General features: G+C 46.9%; 1 pseudogene; it reads left to right on the top strand.

The window, feature by feature from the left end:
- The first annotated feature begins 8,663 nt into the window (after positions 1-8,663).
- On the top strand, positions 8,664-18,348 carry LOC141583162 (YTH domain-containing family protein 1 pseudogene; annotated as a pseudogene).
- Positions 18,349-24,491: the final 6,143 nt, after the last annotated feature.

The raw sequence follows: 24,491 nt of genomic DNA, 5'->3' as shown, positions 1-24,491 counted from the left end.
AGAAGCTCCATGACTTTTACCCTGGTCATCACAAGTGGTGGGTCCAACACATTCGTGGGTCCAACACCACTCTTAAATACTTACCTGCGTCCGGAGTCACTGAAAGCATCTTTGTCTTGAGGAGCACTGCTGTATCATAGCATACTCCCTCCCACCTCTTTATGATATATATGGTTTTGGGCTTTGTGGCGGTGTTTTGGTTTGTGGGGTTGAAGCCCTCACACAGAGTCCCTACTGTGGCACTGCCTCATGGAGCCGTGAGAAGACAGCCACCATCCTCTGGACCCCGGAATGCTAGATTCACCAACAAGCACCTGGAAAATCTACAGACACTCAACACCAACCCAGGAAAGCAACCAGGAGAAAGGCTGTACTCTGAAAAGCCACAGGGTCAGAGCTTCCCAAGACCATGGAAACCCACCTTTTGAATCATAGTGACCTAGGTGTGACACCTGGAGTCAAACTAGTTTGTTGTGGAGCTTTCAAATTTGATCGTCTCACTGGGTTTTGGACTTGAATGGGCCCTGTAACTTTTGTTTAGGCCAAATTTTCCAATTTGGAATGGCCCTACTTACCCAGTACCTGTACCCCCATTGTATCTAGAAAGACATTAGCTTGCTTTTGATGTTACAGGCTCACAGGCAGAAGAGACTTGACTTGTTTCAGATGAGACTTTGAACTGTGGACTTTTGGTTTGATGCTGAAATGAGTTAAGACTCTGGGGAATTTTGGGGAAGGCATGATCGGTTTTCAGATGTGAGGCCATGAGATATGGAAGGGCTGAATGATATGATTCGGTTCCGTCCACACCCAAATATTATCGTATCTCCCAGAATTCTCCCCTGTTGTGAAAGAAACCCAAAAGAAGGTAATCGAACCATGGGCATCAGTCTCTCCTGTGCTATTCTCGTGATAGTGAATACATCTCACGAGATCTGATGGGTGTATCAGGTATTTCTTTATCAGCAGCTTGAAAACAAACTAATACAATTTCTTTTCTTTTCTTTTCTTTTTTTTTTTTTTTTTTTTTTTGGGACAGAGTTTCACTCTTGTTACCCAGGCTGCAGTGCAATGGCGCGATCTCGGCTCACCGCGACCTCCACCTCCTGGGTTCAGGCAATTCTCCTGCCTCAGCCTCCTGAGTAGCTGGGATTACAAGCACACGCCTCCATGCCCAGCTAATTTTTTGTGTTTTTAGTAGAGACGGGGTTTCACCATGTTGACCAGGATGATCTCGATCTCTTGACCTCGTGATCCACCCGCCTCGGCCTCCCAAAGGGCTGGGATTACCCACTTGAGCCACCACGCCCGGCCAAACTAATACAATTTCTAAAGTCACCTCATTGTGAAAAGAAAATTTAAGGAGGAGACAACGTGCTTAACCACTGTGTATCTGAATCTTATAGATGTAGATATACTTTAATATGTCACATATTTTTAATTTTGTGTATCTTTTCATTGTTAAATATGATTGTACTTTTTTTTTTTTTTTTGAGATGGCGTCTTGCTGTTTCCCAGGCTGCTGTGCAGTGGCATAATCTCAATTCACTGCAACCTCCGCCCCTCTGGTTCAAGCAATCTCTTTCAGCCTCCCAAGTAGCTGGGACTACAGGTGCCTGCCAGCATGCCAGGCTAATTTTTGAATCTTTAATAGAGATGGGGTTTCACCATATTGGGCAGGCAGTTCTCAAACTCCTGACCTGAGGTTACCCACTCTGATTGGCCTCCCAAAGAGATTACAGATGTGAGCCACCACACCCGATCATATGACTGTACTTTTCAAAAAGTTTTCATGGTGGCCATTTCTCATTTAAATCTAATTAAATTAAATCTAACCATTAATTATAAAAAAATTAGTTTTTTAAATAAATAAAAAATCAAGTGAAGTTATTTTTCTGTTAGAATTATTAAATATATTGCAAGAAAAATCTATTTTGAATCGAAAACCCGAAAGCAAAAACAATTATTTACAGAACTAATTGAAATAGATGAATATGAAGCCTGGCAATGGTGTTAGAATATTCTTAAACTAAGAAGAAATGTAGCAAACAATTAAATTCTGAAAACTACTGGTTTATAATATTTTTCGAATGTGAAAAACTAATGTTAATAAGTTACCTTTCTTTGAATGCTTCATCCTTAATTTCATGAAGAAAATAGTCTTGTCATAATGGACAAAGGCCAAACGTTTTCTGATATCATCTAGTTATAATCCGTATCAAGCATATAATATGCTCTAGTAGGTAAAACAACAATGTCGAAGAGGCCTAAATTTATTAATTTGAAAACAATCAGATAATTCAACTAGATTATTTCTTGTATTTTACATGCAGGAAGGTATTCTGGAAATACATTTACTAATATTGGAAATGTTAGTCCTGACTCTTGTTGGGAAGATGAAATAGCTAGCAGATTAATTGCCAAATTATATTCCAGAACTTTTTACAAAACAGATTTTATGGCTTAAGAAATCACAAAGAAACAATAATGAGCACTGAAAATTATATTATTTTAAATTAGGATGAGTTAGGAACTGGTTTATATTTTTTATATTATTGACACCCATTCTGCTGGATAGCTCTGTTTTTGTATTAGAGTCAGATATTTCTCTTTACATCCTGTACTCCCATCCACTCAGGAATGTCCAAAGGAAGCTTTTAGAAGAAATGGGTTTGTAACTTGCTGAATCTAAACATAGTTGCAATTTCCTAAAAGGAGCCAACACACAGCAGATCAGTTTGTAAGAAGCACGACTTCTGTGTATAAACTCATTCTTACTGTTAACTCTGATATGCCACGATAGAGCTGGAAATGACTGTTTCTACATTCTACGAAGAAAGGGTTTCTGAACTGCTGAAATACAAATCAGTTTAACTCTGTAAGTTGAATGCACACATTGACAACCATTCTGCTGGATAGCTCCGTTTTTGTTTTAGAGTCAGATATCTCTCTTTACATCCTGTACTCCCATCCGCTCTGGAATGTCCAAAGGAAGCTTTTAGAAGAAATGTGTTTCTAGCTCGCTGAATCTAAACATAGTTGCAACTTCCTAAAAGGAACCAACACACAGTAGATCAGTTTGTAAGAAGCGGGTCTTCTGTGTTTTAAAGGCATTCTTACTGTTAACTGTTATATTCCACTATAGGGCTGGAAATGACTTTCTACATTCTCCAAAGAGAGGGTTTCTGAACTGCTGAAATACAATTCACTTTAGCTCTGTAAGTTGAATGCACACATTGACAACCATTTTGCTGGATAGCTCCGTTTTTGTTTTAGAGCCAGATATTTCTCTCTTTTTTTTTTTTTTTTTTTTTTTTTTTTTTTTTTGAGATGGAGTTTCGCTCTTCTTACCCAGGCTGGAGTGCAATGGTGCTGTCTCGGCTCACCGCAACCTCCGCCTCCTGGGCTCAGGAAGTTCTCCTGCCTCAGCCTCCTAAGTAGCTGGGATTACAGGCACATGCCACCACGCCCAGCTAGTTTTTGTATTTTCAGTAGAGATGGGGTATCACCATGTTGACCGGGATGGTCTCGATCTCTCGACCTCGTGATCCACCCGCCTCGGCCTCCCAAAGTGCTGGGATTACAGGGGTGAGCCACCGCACCTGGCCATAATTTAAAATTCTTCTTATTTATTATTATCATTTGAGATGGAGTCTCACTTTGTCACCAGGCTGAAGTGCAATGGCATGATGTCTGCTCACTGCAACTTCTGCCTCCTGGGTTCAAGTGATTCCCCTGCCTCAGCCTTCAAAGTAGCTGGGATCACAGGCATATGCCACCATGCTTGGCTAACTTTTGTGTTTTTGGTAGAGAAGGGGTTTAACCATGTTGCCCAGGATGGTCTCGAACTCCTAACCTCAAGTGATCTGCCTGCCTAGACCTCCCAAAGCGCTGGGAATACAGACATGAGTCACGGCACACAGCCAATTTTTTTTTTTTTTTTTTTTTTTTTTTGAGACCGAGTTTCGCTCATGTTACCCAGGTTGGAGTGCAATGGCGTGATCTCGGCTCACCCCAACCTCCTCCTCCTGGGTTCAGGAAATTCTCCTGCCTCAGCCTCTGGAGTAGCTGGGACTACAGGCCTGCGCCACCATGCCCAGATGATTTTATTTTTATTATTATTTTTTGTATTTTTAGTAGAGACGGGGTTTCACCATGTTGACCAGGATGGTCTCGATCTCTTGACCTCGTGATCCACCCGCCTCGGCCTCCCAAAGTGCTGGGATTACAGGCGTGAGCCACTGCGCCCGGCTCGTGATTGTTTTTTTGAGACAGAGTCTTGCTCTGTTACCAGGCTGGAATGCAGTGGCACGATCTTGGCTCACTGCAACCTCTCCCTCGCAGGTTTAAGCCATTTTCCTGCCTCAGCCTCCAGAGTGGCTGGAATTACAGGTGCTCGCCACCATGCTCAGCCAAGTTTTTGTATTTTTAGTAGAGACGGGGTTTCAGCATGTTGGTCAGGCTGGTCTTGAACTCCTGACCTCAACTGATCCACCTGACTCGGCCTCCAAAAGTGCTAGGATTACAGGCGTGAGCTACTGTGCCCTGTTGAGGATTAATGTTTATTTTTTTGAGATAGAGTTTCACTCTCGTTGCCCAGGTTGGAGTGCAGTGCTGTGATCTCGACTCACTGCAACCTCCACCTCCCAGGTTCAAGTGACTCTCCTGCCTCAGCCTCCTGAGTAGCTGGGATTACAAGCAGGCGCCATCATGCCAGCTGATTTTTTGTGCATTTAGTAGAAATGGATGTTTTACCATGTTGGCCAGCGTGGTCTCCAACACCTGACCTCTGGTGATCTGCCCACCTTAGACTCCCAAAGAGCCAAGATTACGGTCATGAGCCACTGCGCCCGGCCTAATGCTTAATCATAACCATGTCTGTCCAGAGTTCTAGCTAACACTGTGAGGACAGCTTCACCCCCCCCCCCACCCCAGGCTCCATACGCAAGAAGAGCGCATTTCCAGAATGAGCTGGAATTGACAAGGTTTGCGTCCTGCCACAAAAGAAAGAAGCTGATACTTGTTTTCTGTAGCGCTGTAATGGATGACCACAAACCAGGCGGCTTCAGACAACAGAAATGCATTTTTGCACAGTGCAGGAGGCCAGAGTCGGGGTGTGGGCAGGGCCACCGCGCTCCCTCTGAAGGCTCCAGGGAGGATCCCGCCTGCCTCCTCCAGCTTCTGGTGGCGGCCGGCAGACTTTGGTGTGACCTGGCTTCACTCCAGCCTCTGCTTCCATCACTGCATGGCTTTCTTCCCTGTCTCTGTCTCTGTATCTGCGTCCAAATTTTCCTCTCCTTAGGAGAATGTGAATCATTAGCTTTAGGGGCTGCCTCGAGAATTGCTTGAACCTGGGGAGTGGAGATTGCCGTGAGCCAAGATGGCGTCACTGCACTCCAGCCTGGGTGAGGGAGCTAGACCGCAGTGGCCGAGGCGGGTGGATCACGAGGTCGAGAGATCGAGACCATCCTGGTCAACATGGTGAAACCCCGTCTCGACTAAAAAGAAAAATACAAAACATTAGCTGGGCATGGTGGCACGTGCCTGTAATCCCAGCTACTCAGGAGGCTGAGGCAGGAGAATTGCCTGAACCCAGGAGGCGGAGGTTGCGGTGAGCCGAGATCGCGCTATTGCGCTCCAGCCTGGGTAACAAGAGGGAAACTCCGTCAAAAAAATAAATAAATAAATAAGGCAGGGCATTGTGGCTGCATGTAATCCCAGCACTTTGGGAGGCTGAGGTGGACGGATCTCCAGAGGTTGGGAGTTCCAGACCAGCCTGACGAACATGGAGAAACACTATCTCTACTAAAAATACAAAAAAAATTAGCCAGGTGTGGTGGTGAGTCGCTCTAATCACAGCCACTCAGGAGGCTGGGCCCTAGAATTACTTGCCCCTGGGAGGCAGAGGCGGCAGTGAACCAAGATTGTGCGGTTGCACTCCAGCCTAGACAACAAGAGGGAAACTCCATCTCAAAAAAAAAAAAAAAAAAATTAAGAGCTGCCTTAATCCAATGTGACCCGCCTTAGTCCAATGGAACCTCATCTTAACTAATCTTTTTTTTTTTTTTTTTTTTTTTTTTGAGACAGGGACTAGCTCTGTCACTCAGGCTGTAGTACAGTGGCACCATCTTGGCTCACTGCCACCTCTGCCTCCCAAGCTCAAGTGATCCTCTTACCTCATCCTCTCAAGCAGCTGGGACTACAGGTGTGAACCACCACAGCTGGCTAAGTTTTTTGTTTGTTTGTTTGTAGAGAGGAGTTTCTCTGTGTTGTCCAGAGTAGTCTCAAACTGCTGGCCTCAAGTGATCCACCTACCTTGGCCTCCCAAAGTGCTGGAATTACAGGTGTGAGTCCCTGTACTGAGCCCTAACTCATTCTATGTGTAGTGACCCTATTTCCAAATCACGTCACATCCCCAGGTACGGCGGATGGAGGGGGCTTTTGGACTTCAACAGATACTTTGAGGGGAGGAAGTTCTACGCCACAACAAGGCTCAAAGAAGAAATTGTCAACCTTAATGATAAACAGGGAGAAGCTCTCTAAAGCGGAAGATTTTTATTTGGACGTAGGCTTTGCGGTGGGAAAGGAGTGCTGTAGTAAATGAAGTGTGCATATTGAGGGAGGGAATGGAAGACAGAGATTCTGAAAGAAGAACTGAGGAGGAGGCCATCATTGTTTTGAGATGATTATCCTTGGCTACAAAGATCAATAGCAATGGTAGGCTTGGCATGGTGTGGCTCACTCCTGAAATCTCAGCACTTTGGGAGGCTGAGGTGGTTGGATCCCCTGCACCCAGGAGCTCAAGACCAGGCTGACCAACATAGTGAAACCCTGTCTTTACTAACGTCACAAAAAGTAGCCGAAGCAGGAGAATCACTTAATCAGGAGGTGGAGGTTGCAGTGAGCCTGGATCTCACCACTCCAGCCTAAGCAACAGAGCAAGACTCCATCACACACACACACACACACACTCACACACACATACACAAAAGTGGGTTTTGAATCTCCTCCTGGACATAGCTTTTCCTTCCAAAGAAATCTAGGCCAGGTGCGGCGGCTCAAACCTGTAATCTCAGCAGTTTGGGAGGCTGAGGAGGGTGGATCATGAGGTCAAGAGGTCGAGACCATCCTGGCCGACATGGAGAAACCTCTTCTCTACCAAAAATACAAACATTTACTGGGTGTGGTGGTGAGTGCCTGTAGTCCCAGCTACTCAGGAGGCTGAGGCAGGAGGATCACTTGAACCCGGGGGGTGGAGGTTGCAGTGAGCCAAGATCAATCACGCCACTGCACTCCAGCCTGGCAACAGAGCAAGATTCCATCTCAATGTAAAAAAAACAAAAAAAGAAAAAGAAATCTAGAGATACTAGTTAGTTATTGTTGTATCACAAATTGCCCCTACAATTGGTGGGCCATTTACGTGAATTGTTGAAACAATTAACATTTATTATCTTACAGTTTTTGGTGGTTCAGGATCTGGGGGCAGCTTTGTTTGTTCAACATAGGGTCACTCATGAATAATCATTCATGTTCAGGCCTCTATTTTTTGTGTGTGTTTTTTAAAACAGGCTCTCAGACTCACAGGTTGAATACAGTGGAGTGATCACAACTCACGGCAGCCTCAACCTCCCTGACCCTAGCGATTCTCTGGCCTCAGCCTCCTGAGTAACTGGCACCAGAGTCCCCTGCCACCATGCCCAGCTAATTTTTGGTTGCTTGGTTGTTTTTGTAGAGACAAGGTCGCCCTATATTGCACAAGCTGATCTTGAACTTGTAGGCATTTGAGTCTCTCTTTAGACCCCCTACAATGAAACACCTGTCATCCAGAACTCAATTAGCAAATCTCTTCTGGGCTGGGTGCGGTGGCTCACGTCTGTAACCCCAGCCCTTTGGGAGGCTGAGGTGAGCGTATCACGATGTCAGGAGTTCAAGACCAGCCTGGTCAAGATGGTGAAACCCCATCTCTACTTAAAATACAAAAACAATAGCAGGATGGGTGGCAGGTGCCTGAATCGCAGCTACTTGGGAGGCTGAGGCAGAAAATCACTTGATCCCAGGAGGCAGAGGTTGCAGTGGGCTGAGATGGCGTCACTGCACTCCAGCCTGGGCAACAGAGCGAGACTCCATCTCAAAAAAATAAATAAATAAAATAAGAGAAACCTACACAGGGGGTTGGTGAATGGTGCTGACCGCGGCCATCGCAGTCGGAGGCTATTTTTTGGGGGGGGTGAGTAGCGTCCATGGAGTTACTTTGCGCCCACTCCTAGTGGCACCCGCTCAGGTCTGGCGGGTTGACTGTCCCCAGCGGGGACGCCACGGGCCCCGCCGCCTCCCTGGCCGCGACCCCGGATGGATGAGCGCCCCCCGCCCTCCCGCGCCGGCCCCCGGGAGCTCCGGGCTTCGGGAGCCTCCTTCCCGCGCCGGTCCCTGCAGCGGCGCAGAGCCGCGGGCAGCGCCCCTCAAGGGGGGGACCGCGGAGCAAGACGGAAGAGAAGAGGCGAAAAGACCCCATCAGCAGTGACAACTCTGCCACCACTGACAGTCACGCGACATCTACATCCGCCTCGAGATGCTCCAGCCTGCCCAGCAGCACCAAGCCGGGCTGGCCCCGACAGCACGAAAAGAAGCCCTCGGAGGTTTTCCGGACAGATGTCATCACAGCCATGAGGATCCCGGACTCACACCAGCTCAGCCCGGATGACTCCTGCCTCCTGGCAGACCCATGGCGACAGGAATGGGAGAAAGGGGTGCAGGTGCCTGCCGGGGCAGAGGCCATCCCAGAGCCCCTGGTGAGGACCCTCCCACCTCTGGAAGGCCCCCCTGCCCGGGCATCCCCAAGCAGCCCCACGCTCGGGGAGGGCTCCCGGCCGGATTGGCCAGGAGGCAGCCGCTAGGACCCGGACGAGACGGACGCCTACTGGCTGCAGCTCATCGACTCAGAACTGCAGGAGATGGAGAGGCCAGAGCTGGATGAGCTGACGCTGGAACGTGTGCAGGAGGAGCTGGAGACCCTGTGCCACGAGAATAGGGCCAGGGCCATCGAGACGCAGGAGGGGCTGGGCATCGAGTGTGATGAGGATGTCGTCTGTGACGTGTGCCGCTCTCCTGAGGGCGAGGATGGCCACGAGATGGGCTTCCGTGACAAGTGCAACGTCTGTGTACATCAGGTGGGCAGATGCCCCAGTCACCCTCACCCGTGCGTGTTCACGCACGCTGCCTGGCAGACCCCCGCTTGGCTCTCCAGGGGAACCATGGGCAGAGGCCCTTAAGAAGGAAGGAGCAGGAAGGGAATGGGGAGCGTGCTTCCTGGGGCCATATGCACCCAGGGCCCCTGGGCTTAGGCCTACCAGCCAGACTCAAGCCAGTGCCGATCGGTTGATCTTTCTGTCCTCTCCCATCGGCCTCCCTCAGACCCTCCCCACCTTGCACCCTTGCCCTGCCCCTCCTCCTCTGCTCCTCATGTCCTGAATTTACCAAAAGGCAGCCCACTGATGTCGCCGAGAGCAAAGCTGCCTGGTTTCAAATCGTGGCTGTGCCCTTCACAAGCTGTGTAACTGTAGACAAGTTTCATAACCTCTCTAGGCCTGTGTTTTCTCAATTATGCATAAATAAGACTGGTTGCATGGATTAAAAAAATAAAATAAAATAAAATAAAATAAAAACTTCCCAGTGACGCTTCTCTTCTTTATTATTTTGAGTTTTATTTTTTAATTTTATTTTTTTTCCAGGAGCACGTGCACTTTATTGAACCAGTGTAGAAAAGTGTGTGAGGGTCAAGGGTTGATACGGGATGGGCTGGGGACAGGGCGAGCGATGGAATCTGGATACCAGGGAGGGAGACAGGTCACGAGCAGAGCCCCTGTCCCCGGTGATTCCTCTGGATCTACTGATAGGATTGCAGAATCAGGATTGGAATGATGATCATCAGAATGGTCATGATGATGCCGAAAATCAGGGCATCATCAGTTTAACTCTGTAAGTTGAATGCACACATTGACAACCATTCTGCTGGATAGCTCCGTTTTTGTTTTAGAGCCAGATATTTCTCTTTACATCCCGTACTCCCATCCACTCTGGAATGTCCAAAGGCAGCTTTTAGAAGAAATGTGTTTCTAACTCGCTGAATCGAAACATAGTTGCAACTTCCTAAAAGGAACCAACACACAGCAGATCAGTTTGTAAGAAGCTGGTCTTCTGTGTTTTAACCGCATTCTTACTGCTAACTCTTATATGCCAATATAGGGCTGGAAATGACTGTTTCTACATTCTCCAAAGAAAGGGTTTCTGAACTGCTGAAACACAAATCAGTTTAACTCTGTAAGTTGAATGCACACATTGACAACCATTCTGCTGGAAAGCTCCGTTTTTTTTTAGAGTCAGATATTTCTCTTTACATCCTGTACTCCCATCCACTCTCCTATGTCCAAAGGTCGATTTTAGAATAAATGTGTTTCTAACTCGCTGAATCGAAACATAGTTGCAACTTCCTAAAAGGAACCTACGCACAGCAGATCAGTTTGTAAGAAGCGGGTCTTCTGTGTTTTAAACGCATTCTTACTGCTAACTCTTACATGTCAGTATAGGGCTGGAAATGACTGTTTTTACATTCTCCAAAGAAAGGGTTTCTGATCTGTTGAAATACAAATCAGTTTAACTCTGTAAGTTGAATGCACACATTGACAACCATTCTGCTGGATAGCTCCGTTTTTGTTTTAGAGCCAGATATTTCTCTTTACATCCTGTACTCCCATCCACACTGGAATGTCCAAACGCACCTTTTAGAAGAAACGTGTTTCTAACACGCTGAATCTAAACATAGTTGCAACTTCCTAAAAGGAACCAACGCACAGCAGATCAATTTATAGGAAGCGGGTCTTCTGTGTTTTAAACTAACTCTTATATGCCAGTATAGGGCTGGAAATGACTGTTGCTACATTCTCCAAAGAAAGCGTTTCTGATCTGCTGAAATACAAATCAGTTTAACTCTGTAAGTTGAATGCACACATTGACAACCATTCTGCTGGATAGCTCTGCTTTTGTTTTTTGTTTTTTTTTTTGAGACGGAGTTTCGCTCTTGTTACCCAGGCTGGAGTGCAATGGCGCGATCTCGGCTCACCGCAACCTCCGCCTCCTGGGCTCAGGCAATTCTCCTGCCTCAGCCTCCTAAGTAGCTGGGATTACAGGCACGCACCACCATGCCCAGCTAACTTTTTGTATTTTTAGTAGAGACGGGGTTTCACCTTGTTGACCAGGATGGTCTCGATCTCTCGACCTCGTGATCCACCCGCCTCGGCCTCCCAAAGTGCTGGGATTACAGGCTTGAGCCACCGCGCCCAGCTGCTTTTGTTTTAGAGTCAGATTATTTCTCTTTACATTCTGTACTCCCGTCCACTCTGGAATGTCCCAACCTAGCTTTTAGAAGAAATTTGTTTCTAACTGCCTGAATCTAAACATAGTTGCCACTTCTTAAAAGGAACCAAAGCACAGCAGATCAGTTTATAGGAAGCGGGTCTTCTGTGTTTTAAACGCATTCTTACTGTTAACTTTAATATGCCAGTATAAGGCTGGAAATGACTGTTTCTACATTCTCCAAAGAAAGGGTTTCTGAAATGCTGCAAACACACATCAGTTTAACTCTGTAACTTGAATGCACACATTGACAACCATTCTGCTAGATAGCTCTGTTTTTGTTTTAGAGCCAGATATTTCTCATTACAGCCTGTACTCCCATCCACTCTGGAATGTCCAAACGCAGCTTTTAGAAGAAACGTGTTTCTGACTCGCTGAATCTAAACATAGATGCGACTTCCTAAAAGGATCCAACGCACAGCACATCAGGTTCTAAGAAACGGGTCTTGCACTTCTCCGTCCCTCCAGAAGTCATGTCTCGGCCTGTGCTGACCCAGCAGTCCTCAGGATTGAGTCTCCAGGAGGCAGAATCTCCACTCTCAGAAAACACCAGCAACATCGAGGGTCACTGGGGTCCTGCTGCCCGGACAGCCAGGAAATGCCTCAACATCTGCTCGGCTGGGACGAGTCTGCTCTGAATCCCAGGGCAGGTCTCAGCCCCAGTCAGGAGCTCAGCCTTCCAGAGCTTCCCTGGGCTCCAGCAAGTGGAGGAGGTCGATGATGACATTGACCTAGGACAACAGACTCAGTGCTGAGGACAGAGTGTTCAAGACCAGGGTAAAGGAAGCCCTCAATTTTCCTGCACTGTCAGGGCTGGGGCCGTCCCCCACTCCAGCCAGGCTGCGTCGCTGATGAGTTCTTCCACCCCAACCCAGGGTACAAGGCCTGACAGGCCTGAGAATGCCGTTGCCTCTTTTCTCCGCCTCTCCATGACTCGGCCATGGGCTGCTTTGCTGCAGATAGCACAATCGTTCTACGTTGAAATCAGTGTTATGGAAGTCGGCTTCATATGAAATCATGTGTGTCTATATTAAAAGCACAGCTTGTGAGGAAAGACTAATATGTAGAAATGGATAAACAGATGTGTGTGTGTGTGACTGTGTGTTTAGGTGTGTGTGCATGTGTGTGTGTGGAGAGAGAGAGACAGAGAGGGAAAGTCTCTCTTTTTTTTTTTTCCTTTTATAAGAAAAAGAATAGGGGGCCGGGCGCGGTGGCTCAAGCCTGTAATCCCAGCACTTTGGGTGGTCGAGGCGGGTGGATCACAAGGTCAAAAGATCGAGACCATCCCGGTCAACATGGTGAAACCCCGTCTCTACTAAAAATGCAAAAAATTAGCTGGGCATGGTGGCATGTGCCTGTAATCCCAGCTACTCAGGAGGCTGAGGCAGGAGAATTGCCTGAACCCAGGAGGCGGAGGTTGTGGTGAGCCGAGATTGCGCCATTGCACTCCAGCCTGGGTAACAAGAGTGAAACTCCGTCTCAAAAAAAAAAAAAAAAAAAAAAAAAAAAGAAAGAAAGAAAAAGAATAAAGAAGAGAAAGAAAGAGAAAGAGGACGAGGGAGAGAGGATGGGGGTATTGCTTTATTGCCCGGGTTAGAATGCAGTCTAAATACGGGCATGCCTATAATTGTCCTTAATAATGGAGACATGAAAGAAAATGAGGGAAGAGAATAACAAACAAGGAGACAACCAACATTTCGTTTAAACTTCTAAGTTGATATGATGTGGTACTGATGAGAGTGTATATTTCGTATATTTAAAGTGGAGAGTTCTATAAATGTTAATTACATTTACTTGTTCCAGATCTCAGTTCAAGTCCTGGATATCGTTGTTAATTTTCTGTCTCACTGATCTGTCTAATATTAATGTTGAAGTCTCCGACTATTATCATGTGGGAGTCTAAGTCTCTTTATAAGTCTTGTATGTCTGCGTATTCCTGTATTGGGTGCGTATATATTTAGGATCTTTAGCTCTTCTTGTTGTTGCATTGATCCTTTTATCATTATATAATGTCCTTCTTTGCGTCTTTTGATCTTTGTTGCTTAAGTGTAACTTCTGCTTTTTATTTATTTACTTCAGCTCTCTGTTTGGTTGGTAAATCTTTCTCCATGCCTTGTTTTGAGTCTTTGTGCATTCTTGAATGTGAGATGGGTCTGGATGCAGCATACTGTTGGGTTTTAGTTTTTTATTCAAATTGCCTGTCTGTCTTTGGATTGGGGGTTTTAGTCAATTTAAATTTAGAATTAATAATAATATATGTGAGTTTAATACTGCCATTTAATATTAGCTGGCTCTTTTGCCCATTATTTGATGTAAATTCTTCATTATATTGATGCTCTTTTTCATAATTTTTTTAGAAAGGCTGATACTGTTTGTTCCTTTCTATGCGTAGTGGTTCTTTCAGAAGCTCTTCTAAAGCAGGCCTGGTGGTGATGAAATCTCTGAGTGCTTGCTTATTCACAAAAAACTTTATTTTTCCTTCACTTGTGAAGCGTCGTTTGGCTGGATGTGAAATTCTGGGTTGAAAGTTCTTTTCTTTAAGGATGTTGAATATTGGTCCCCACTCTCTTCTGGCTTGTAGGGTTTCTGCTGAGAGATCTGCTGTGAGTCTAATAGGCTTCCCTTTGTGGGTAACCTGACCTTTCTCTCTGGCTGCCCTTAGTATTTTCTCCTTCATTTCAACACTGATGAATCTGATGATTATGTGCCTTGGAGTGGCTCTTCTTGAGGAATATCTCTGTGGTGTTCTCTGTATTACCTGGAGTTGAACATTATCCTGCCTTACTAGGCTGGGAAAATTTTCCTGAATAATATCCTGAAGCGTATTTTGCAGCTTGGATTCATTCTCTTCGTCACATTCAGGTACACCTATCAAGCGTAGATTAGGTCTTTTCACGTAGTCCCATATTTCTTGGAGACTTTGCTCGTTCCTTTTTATCCTTTTTTCTCTAATCTTCTTTTTTTTTTCTTTTTTTTTTTTTTTTTTTTGAGGCGGAGTTTTCGCTCTTGTTACCCAGGCTGGAGTGCAATGGCGCGATCTCGGCTCACCGCAACCTCCGCCTCCTGGGTTCAGGCAATTCTCCTGCCTCAGCCTCCTGAGTAGCTGGGATTACAGGCACACGCCACCATGCCCAGCTGATTTTTTGTATTTTTAGTAGAGACGGGGTTTCACCATGTTGACCGGGATGGTCTCGATCTCTCGACCTCATGATCCACCCGCCTCGGCCTCCCAAAGTGCAGGGATTACCGGCTTGAGCCACCGCGCCCGGCTTGTCTTCTTGTTTTATTTCATTGAGTTGGTCTTTGACCTCTGATATCCTTTCTTCTGCTTGATCAATTCGGCTGTTAAAACTTGTGCATACTTCACGAAGTTCTCCTATTGTGTTTTTCAGCTCCATCAATTCACTTATATTCCTCTCTAAATTGTGTATTCTTGTTAACATTTCGTCAAATCTTTTTTCAAAGTTCTTAGTTACTTTAGATTGGGTTAAAACAAGTTCTTTTAATTCACAGAAGTTTCTCATTATCCACATTTTGAAGCCTGCTTCTGTAATTGGAACACACTCGTTCTCCATCAAGCCTTGTTCCGTCGCTGATGAGGAACTGTGATCCCCCCGCCCCCCGAAGGAGAAGCGTTCTGATCTTCGGCATTCTCAGCCTTTTTTGGTTGTTTTCCTCCCTTCGTTATAAATTTATCCATCTGTGGTCTTTGTATTCACCGTCTTTGTAATTGGGTTCCTGAGTGGACGTCCAACTTACCGATTCTCAGCGCCGAAATCTGAGCAACCCACTGCGCCCACCAAATCAGCGGCGTTAAGATCGACGGTGCTTTTCCGACTCTGCACCAAGAACCGTCGCTCCGAGGCGCCGGCCAAACCGCCTCGCCGGTCACAAGAATCGCGCTGGCGACCCGTGGGGCTCCTCCGCCGGGAATCTCCTGGTGCGTGAGCAACAAGAATTCACGTGAAGGTGTGGCGTCCTCTCGTTCTTTGCGCTTACACCGGGAGCTACAATCCCGAGCTGCTAGTGATCAGCGATCTTGGATCTCTCTCCCTACTGCTGACTCTTATATGCCAGTATAGGGCTGGAAATGACTGTTGCTACATTCTCCAAACAAAGGGTTTCTGAACTGGTGAAATACCAATCAGTGTAACTCTGTAAGTTGAATGCACACATTGACAACCATTCTGCTGGATAGCTCCGTTTTTGTTTTAGAGCCAGATATTTCTCTTTACATCCTGCACTCCCGTCCACTCTGGAATGTCCTAAAGCAGCTTTTAGAAAAAATGTGTTTCTGGCCGGGTGCGGTGGCTCAAGCCTGTAATCCCAGCACTTTGGGAGGCCGAGGCGGGTGGATCATGAGGTCAAGAGATCGAGACCATCCCGGTCAACAAGGTGAAACCCCGTCTCTACTAAAAATACAAAAATTAGCTGGGCATGGTGGCGCGTGCCTGTAATCCCAGCTACTCGGGAGGCTGAGGCAGGAGAATAGCTTGAAACCAGGAGGCGGAGGTTTGCGGTGAGCCGAGATCGCGCCATTGCACTCCAGCCTGGGCAACGGGAGCGAAACTCCGTCGCAAAAAAAAAAAAAAAAAAAGTTCTCCGGGCATCGTGACGGCAGGCGCCTGTAGTCCCAGCTTTTTTGGAGCCCAAGGTGGGAGGATTGCCTGAGGTCGGGAAGTGGAGGCTGCCATGGGCCTTGGCCAGACGAATGCACTGCAGCCTGATGCCTGGGCTGGTCTTGAACTCCTCGGCTCTAGCAAAGTACCCGCCTCACCTCCGAACTTGCACCCACCATATTCTTCTGTCCCGGAGGTGTCGTTTAACTCTGTAAGTCGAATGCACACACTGACAACCATTCTGCTAGATAGCTCCTTTTTTGTTTCAGAGCTAGATATTTCTCATTACAGCCTGTACTCCCATCCACTCTGGAATGTCCAAACGCAGCTTTTAGAAGAACTGTGTTACTAACTCGCTGAATCTAAACATAGATGCAACTTCCTAAAAGGAACCAACACACAGCAGATTAGTTTGTAGGAAGCAGGTCTTCTGCGTTTTAAACGCGTTCGTACTGCTAACAATTATATGCCACTATAAGGCTGGAAATGACTGATTCTACATTCTCCAAAGAAAGGGTTTCTGAACTGCTGAAATACAAATCCGTTTAACTCTAAGTTGAATGCACACATTGACACCCATTCTGCTGGATAGCTCCGTTTTTGTTTTAGAGTCAGATATTTCTCTTTACTTCCTGTACTCCCGTCCACTCTGGAATGTCCAAAGGCAGCTTTTAGAAGAAATGTGTTTCTAACTCGCTGAATCTAAACATAGTTGCAACTTCCTAAAAGGATCCAACACACAGCAGATCAGTTTGCAAGAAGCGGGTCTTCTGTGTTTTAAATGCATTCGTACTGCTAACTCTTATACGCCACTATAGGGCTGGAAATGACTGTTTCTACATTCTCCAAAGAAAGGGTTTCTGAACTGCTGAAATACAAATCAGTTTAACTCTGTAAGTTGAATGCACACATTGACAACCATTCTGCTGGATAGCTCCGTTTTTGTTTTAGAGCTAGATATTTCTCATTACAGCCTGTACTCCCATCCACTCTGGAATGTCCAAAGGAAGCTTTTAGAAGAAACGTGTTTCTAACTCAATCAATCTAAACATAGATACAACTTCCTAAAAGGAACCAACACACAGTAGATTAGTTTGTACAAAGCAGGTCTTCTGTGTTTTAAACGCATTCTTTTTTTTTTTTTTTGAGATGGAGTTTCGCTCTCGTTACCCAGGCTGGAGTGCAATGGTGCCATCTCGGCTCACCGCAACCTCCGCCTCCTGGGTTCAGGCAATTCTCCTGCCTCAGCCTCCTGAGTAGCTGGCATGACAGGCACGTGCCACCATGCCCAGCTAATTTTTTGTATTTTTAGTAGAGACGGGGTTTCACCTTGTTGACCAGGATGGTCTCGATCTCTTGACCTCCTGATCCATCTGCCTCGGCCTCCCAAAGTGCCGGGATTACAGGCTTGAGCCACCACGCCCAGCCTTAAACGCATTCTTACTGCTAATTCTTATATGCCTGGCGTCGAATCCCACCCCGTCCTTGAAAAACTGAAGGCTGCTCACAGCTGTTACCCTAAAGAGTTTAACTGGAATCTGAAAAGCGGGCGTGCGTTCATCATCAAGAGCTACTCCGAGGACATCCACCGCTCCATCAAGTACTCCATCCGGTGCACACGGAGCACGGTAACACGCGCCTGGACGGCGCCTTCCGCTGCATGAGCAGCAAGGGGCCTGTCTACCTGCTCTTCAGCGTCAACGGGAGCGGGCATTTTTGTGGGGTGGCCGAGATGGAGTCCCCCGTGGACTACGGCACCATTGCTGGGGTCTGGTCTCAGGACCAGTGGAAGGGGCAGTTTGATGTCAAGTGGATTTCTGTTCAGGACGTGCCCAATAACCAGCTGCGGCACATCAGACTGGAGCACAACGACAACAAACCCGTCACAAACTCCCGGGACACCCAGGAGATGCCCTTAGAAAAAGCAAAGCAGGTGCTGAAAATCATCAGCTCCTACAAGCACACGACACGACCTCCATCTTCGACGACTTTGCCCACTATGAGAAGCGCCAGGAGGAGGAGGAGGAGGAGGAGGAGGTGGCGCGCAAGGAACGGCAGAATCGAAGCAAACAATAAGGAGAACCAGTTTCCTACGTGTTCTAACATGTGACTCGGAAAACCGTTTAAAACGCGTGTGCTTTGTCAGCTCCAGCGTGTCATCCGTGCGGGGTTGAGTGTTGCATCTTTGCCTTTCCTGTCGTTTATTTTTGCCCAAATGAACTGGCATTTATTTGTACTTTTCTATGTATTCTAATCTTGTAGAAGCCACTAATAAAGTAGTATTTTTTTTGTCAGCTTAAAAAAAAAAAGGAGGAAGAATAAATAATAGTGCTTGAGGAAGAGTAGTGATCGAGAGGGTTGGTCAAGAGGGCACCTCATCGCAGATGCTAGAGTAAAAACAACTCCCTCGTAGTGACATGTGCAAAGTTCCAGATCTCCACGACAAAGATAACCCAACCCATCGGAGCAAACAGCCTCCCGACGCGGCTGGCAACTGCAGGGGTAGAAGAACTCGGGCATAGCAGGCCCGGAAAGGGGGAGACTGGAGCCAGGGACAAATGCCAAAGAAAGAGTTCCAACAAGCACGTGTGTTCATACATACATACCGCCCACGAAGGGCGTTGCACTCCGCAACAGAACTGAACACGATCTAACAGAGCAGTGCTCGCCTTCCTGTCACCTCTTTGGCAGTAGTAGGGCAGGCCATCTCAACTTGGGAAACACACAGCCATTCTCATCAGGAAGAAGGCTGTCCTGTGTGGTGGGGACAAGCCTTCAGGGGAGAGCAAAGCTGACAGCCAAAGCACTAATTGAACATCCCTAAACAAGAAAGATGTTAATTACTAATTACAAGTCCTCAAGCCAGAATTACCTTAGGGATGGGCACAGTTAATAATTTTCCTACACAGTGGTGAAGTAAAACAAGCTTTTGATCACACTTCAGGAAGTAGAATCTATGGTAGAGAAGAAGTCAGGCCCCGTATGCGAAAATTCGCACTTTCTGCCATAAACTGTTAAAACGAAGTCTCGTAGGACCACTAAACCTGTGGTGGATTTTCATCTGTAACCCTCATGACATCTCTAAATAGGCCCATGGTCACGGAGCCTGTCCAAGGCTAGGGTTTTGAGCACACCTAGGCTCAAGAAAAACTAAAGCCTCCCTGATAAAATGAGGTCCAGTCGAGGCACAGGAAGCCACAGCTGGTTGACTGCTCAGGGCTTCTCAGGACCGGATGTGGGTTGAATTGAGGATGCCAGGAGGAGCATCAGCTGTCGAAGCCTTTGAAAGTTCTCGCACCTCAGGATGCTGCCACTGAGCTCCGGGTTCCCCTTGTCGGCTCCCTGCCCGCCGGCACGGGGCGTTTTCTTCCCTGAACAGGTGGAAGTAGCGACTGGCTTGCTGCCGGAAGGAGGAAGTCGAGACACGGGAGGGCGGTAGATGGTCCCTCCAAAGACAGGCCGAATGCTACTATTGACCGTAGCATTGGACATGGTGGTGGTGTTCAGCATAGGGCTGGAAATGACTGTTTATACATTCTCCAAAGAGAGGGTTTCTGAACTGGTGAAATACAAATCAGTTTAACTCTGTAAGTTGAAAGCACACATTCACAACCATTCTGCTGGATATCTCCGTTTTTTTTTTTTTTTTTAGAGTCAGATATTTCTCTTTACATCCTGTACTGCCATCCACTCTCGTATGTCCAAAGGTCGCTTTTAGAAGAAATGTGTTTGAAACTGGCTGAATCTAAACATAGTTGCAACTTCCTAAAAGGAACCAACACACAGCAGGTCAGTTTGTAAGAAGCAGGTCTTCTGTGTTTTCAACGCATTCTTACTGCTAACTGTTACATGCCACTATAGGGCTGGAAATGACTGTATCTCCATTCTCCAAGGAAACGGTTTCTGAACTGCTGCAAACACACATCAGTTTAACTCTGTAAGTTCATTGCACACATTAACAACCATTCTGCTAGATGGCTCCGTTTTTGTTTTAGAACCAGATATTTTTCACGACAGCCTGTACTCCCATCCACTCTGGAATGTCCAAATGCAGCCTTTAGAAGAAACGTGTTTCTGGCCGGGCGCGGTGGCCCAAGCCTGTAACCCCAGCACTTTGGGAGGCCGAGGCGCGTGGATCACGAGGTCGAGAGATCGAGACCATCCTGGTCAACATGGTGAAACCCCGTCTCTACTAAAAATGCAAAAAATTAGCTGGGCATGTTGGTGCATGCCTGTAATACCAGCTACTCAGGAGGCTGAGGCAGGAGAATTGCTTGAACCCAGGAGGAGGAGGTTGCAGTGAGCCGAGATTGTGCCATTGCACTCAAGCCTGGGTAAAAAGAGCGAAATTCGGTCTCCCCCCCGGAAAAAAAAAAAAAAAAGAAGAAGAAGAAGAAACGTGTTTCTAACTCGCTGAATCTAAACAGATGCAACTTCCTAAAAGGAACCAAGGCACAGGAGATCAGTTTGTAAGAAGCAGGTCTTCTGTGTTTTAAACGCATTCTTACTGCTAACTCTTACATACCACTATGGGGCTATAATTCACTGTTGCTACATTCTACAAAGAAAGGGTTTCTGAACTGGTGAAATACAAATCAGTTTAACTCTGTAAGTTGAATGCACACATTGACAACCATTCTGCTGGATAGCTCTGTTTTTGTTTTAGAGCCAGATATTTTTCTTTAAATCCTGTACTCCCATCCACTCTGGAATGTCCAAACCTAGCTTTTAGAAGAAATGTGTTTCTAACTGGCTGAATCTAAACATAGTTGCAACTTCCTTAAAGGAACCAACACACAGCAGATCAGTTTCTAAGAAGCGGGTCTTTTGTGTTTTAAACGCATTCTTACTGCTAACTCTTATATGCCAGTATAGGGCTGGAAATGACTGTTTCTACATTCTACAAAGAAAGGGTTTCTGAACTGGTGAAATACAGATCAGTGTAACTCTGTCAGTTGAATGCACACATTGACAACCATTGTGCTAGATAGCTCCGTTTTTGTTTTAGAGCCAGACATTTCTCTTTACATCCTGTACTCCCATCCACTCTGGAATGTCCAAAGGCAGCTTTTAGAAGAAATGTGTTTCTAATTGCTGAATCTAAACATAGTTGCAACTTCCCAAAGGAACCAACACACAGCAGAGATCAGTTTGTAAAAACCCAGTCTTGTGTGTTTTAAATGCATTCTTTCCGCTAACTCTTATAAGCCAGTATAGGGCTGGAAATGACTGTTTCTACATTCTTGAAAGAAAGGGTTTCCGGCCGGGTTCGGTGGCTCAAGCCTGTAATCCCAGCACTTTGGGAGGCCCAGGCGGGTGCATCACGAGGTCGAGAGATCGAGACCATCCCAGGTCAACATGGTGAAACCCCGTCTCTACTAAAAATACAAGAAATTAGCTGGGCGTGGTGGCGTCTGCCTGTCATCCCAGCTACTCAGAAGGCTGAGGCTGGAGAATCGCCTGAACCCAGGAGGTGGAGGTTGCGGTGAGCTGATATCGCACCATGACACTCCAGCCTGGGTAACAAGAGCGAAACTCTGTCTCAAAAAATAAAAAATAAAAAATAAGTAAATAGAAAAGAAAGAGTTGGCCTCTTTTCAATTCCTGTTATGACCAAGTTGTTCCTTTGCTGACAGCCCACCTCGTCTGTCACCTCCCCTCAAGGAAAATACCATCACCCTCCCCCACCGTTATTCCAAGATCCACGGAAACCTTTGTATTCAATCGCATGCAAGGGGACCACTGTTCCCTGCCCTGCCAACTGGCAGTTACTGCTAAGTGTCAAAGACGACCAGACGTGGTGGCTCAGGCCTATAATCCCAGCACTTTGGGAGGCCGTGATGGGTGGATCACCTGAGGTCCGGAGTTCAAGAGCAGCCCGGTCAACATGGTGAAACCCCGTCTCTACTAATAATACAAAAATCAGCTGGGTGTGATGGCAGGTGCTTGTCATCCCATCTACTTGGGAGGCTGATGTGGGAGAATTGCTTGAACGTGGGAGGCAGAGGTTGTAGTGAGCCAAGATCAAGTCTCTGCAGCCTGGGCAACAGAGCAAGACTCTGTCTCATAAGGAAGGAAGGAAAGGAGGGAGGGAGGGAGGGAGGGAGGCAGGAAGGAAGGAAGGAAGGTCGGTCAGGGATGCTCTTTTACCCCTTACACAGGTGTTTTAGTACAGACTGAACATCGCTGATAAAAACAAATCTGAACTCTGAAACGCAACAAAGGGTGAAAACATTTTTTATGGTGTTTGAGACAGACTGTTGCTCTGTTGCCAGACTGGAGTGCAGTGGCACCATCTTGGCTCACTGCAATCTCCGACTCCCCGGTTCAAGAGATTGTCCTGCCTCAGCCACTCAAGTAGCTGTGATTATAGGCACGTGCCACCACGCCCAGCTGATTTTTGTAATTTTAGTAGAGACGGGGTTTCACCATGTCTACCAAGCTGGTGTTGAACTCCTGATCTTGTGATGTGCCCCCCTCGGCCCCCCAAAATTCTGAGATTACAGGCGTGAGCCATCGCATCGAGCCCAAAAGGTGAAAACATTTTGAGCACCAACGTGCCCTTTCGAGGAAAACGTTCACCGCATGGGTTCAAAATAATGGAAAGATTAAGACCTGGCAGCTGATAGTACAACAGCCTCAGCCTCCCGAGTAGCTGGGACTACAGGCACACACCACTGTGCCTGGCTTCAGAATGCATTTTTTAAATATATATATATATATATATATATATATATATATATAACCTTTTTTTTTGAGACGGAGTTTCGCTCTCGTTACCCAGGCTGGAGTGCAATGACGCGATCTAGGCTCACCGCAACCTCCACCTCCTGGGTTCAGGCGATTCTCCTGCCTCAGCCTCCCGAGTAGCTGGGATTACAGGCACGCGCCACCATGCCCAGCTCATTTTTTGTATTTTTAGTACAGATGGGGTTTCACTCTGTTGACCGGGATGGTCTCGATCTCTCGACCTCGTGATCCACCCGCCTCGGCCTCCCAAAGTGCTGGGATTACAGGCGTGAGCCACCGCGCCCGGCCTACAAAGCCATTTCTTATATTTTCAGAATTGTTTGAATGCAAGCCCTTCAGTTCTCTATGAACGTTGCACTTGGACCTGATGCCTTAATATCAGAAACGTTGCAAATCTGACAAAGCGTGATCACATTCTTGGAAAATCAGCTTGGGCTGTCACGGAGCGCTCTCTGGACACGGGGACAGAAGGCTTTGGCATGAGTTTCTGCTTTGTCCAGTTTTCCCAGACCTCAGAGTCCTCACATACAAAATGGGTTAATAGGTCCGGCGCGGTGACTCACGCCTCGAATCGTAGCACTTTGGAGGCCGAGGCGGGTGGATCGCTTGAGGCCAGGAGTTGGAGACCATCCCGGCCAACATGCAAAATCCCGTCTCTACTCGAAATGCAAAAAATGTAGCCGAGCGCAGAGCCATGCTGAGCATCCCAGCTACTCAGGCAGCTGAGACACGAGAATCTCCTGAACCCGGGAGGCAGAGCTTGCAGTGAGCCGAGCTGACGCCTCTGCAGCTGCGATGCAGCCTGGGCGACAGAGCAAGACCCTGCCTCAAAAAATAATCAACAAAGAAAGAAGTAAACAAATAAATAGGGGTAATAATCATGACAGTTGACACATTACGCATTAGTTCTAAGACTCAAGAAATTTGTTTACTAGATAACATACGTCAATGATAAGGCGCTGTACAAACACGTTCTTCTTCCACAATACCTGAAAACTACATTTCTTATATTGGAAAATCTGAGCGCTCTTCGAGCATTGCGCACTCAGTATAAAACATACTGTGCTCCCGGGAGTGGGGCTGTCTGTCCATCCCACCCTGCCTCCCGGTCCCCATTCCCAAGCCCGGCTCACCTACTCCGGTAAGGTACAAAATTTCAGTCCGGTGCAGCAGCCGCGCGCCGCGCCCCTCCCGGTTTCACTCCCAGCTCGCCTCCTCCCAGTTCCCAGCTTCCTCGCCCCTGCCTCCCGCTCCTTTCAAAGGATTCGGTGCCTTTGGCAATCCCCAGGCTCTCCTCAAAACCTGTTTTAGAGAGAGCTCACCACTCCCGATCATCCGTGGGTGGAATTTGCACCTATGATGTTTTTTCTCCCCCATGGCCCCAAACTGCTGACCTCTGGCCCACAGCATCTCATTAGATGGATGCGGAGGATTGAATGGGTTTGTACTTGAGGAAGTGCAAAAGCATTTCGTGGCAAAGAGAATGACAGTAGCCAAAACTAGAAGGAGGGTAAGAGCCGTGCTCGCTTCTGCTTATGACTTGGGGAAGGCTTGGATGGCGAAGGATGGCAAATGTGACCCCCTGGGCAAGGTAAACCCTAAGGGCATCTCGGTACAGATAAACGTGTCAGAGAATGGCTCATAATTCGAATGCGACAAATTGCTATCAATGTCTTCCATCCACTTTTAATCTATAAAAGTTCATCTTTTTTT

This window comes from Saimiri boliviensis (genome assembly GCF_048565385.1).
Source record: "Saimiri boliviensis isolate mSaiBol1 chromosome 16 unlocalized genomic scaffold, mSaiBol1.pri SUPER_16_unloc_1, whole genome shotgun sequence".
Taxonomy (NCBI): domain Eukaryota; kingdom Metazoa; phylum Chordata; class Mammalia; order Primates; family Cebidae; genus Saimiri; species Saimiri boliviensis.
This window is presented reverse-complemented; position numbering and strand designations above follow the sequence as displayed.